This window comes from Penaeus monodon, chromosome 31 (assembly GCF_015228065.2).
Source record: "Penaeus monodon isolate SGIC_2016 chromosome 31, NSTDA_Pmon_1, whole genome shotgun sequence".
NCBI classification, from domain to species: Eukaryota; Metazoa; Arthropoda; class Malacostraca; order Decapoda; family Penaeidae; genus Penaeus; species Penaeus monodon.
In genome coordinates, this window is record NC_051416.1 from 3,194,888 (window position 1) to 3,195,370 (window position 483).

The following is a 483-nucleotide window of genomic DNA, read 5'->3' on the forward strand; positions in this document are numbered from 1 at the left end:
GATTCATGAATACTTTTTTTGTCTTGTTTTCTAGAGATCAGTGCATAGATATTGATGGTTACGTTTATATGGTAAATTCTACTGATTTATGCAATAAGCTTGCTTGGTGCTTGGTGTTACTACTACTAAAGAACGTAGAGAGATCAAGAAATTATATTAAACTCATTTTCAAAGAAATAAGAAGCTTTGTTTTAGAAGTTTAACTTGTGTGCTTCTGTGCAGTGTATACACCAAGGAATCCTCTAACACGACGAAGGTTTAGCTATACATAATGGGCAAAAGGAAGCTTAATCCCACGGGTAACAACACATCTACACCCCGAGGTCGACAGATTTTAAGTTCAGGAATGGACACGATATCCCACACCCAGCATTTGTTATCCATAAGAGTGCCAAGGAAGAGCCACTTCACACTAAACAGTGTACTTCTTACTACAGGAAGGCAAACATCTCTTAGCCTTTGCGGTTTGCGCACTGCAGGCTA

General features: G+C 38.7%; 1 protein-coding gene across 1 annotated transcript in view; it reads right to left on the reverse strand.

The window, feature by feature from the left end:
- The window catches only part of LOC119592994 (voltage-dependent calcium channel type A subunit alpha-1-like), a gene marked incomplete in the record, with an annotated part of 154,497 nt that overhangs the window by 33,153 nt on the left and 120,861 nt on the right, over positions 1 to 483 (reverse strand).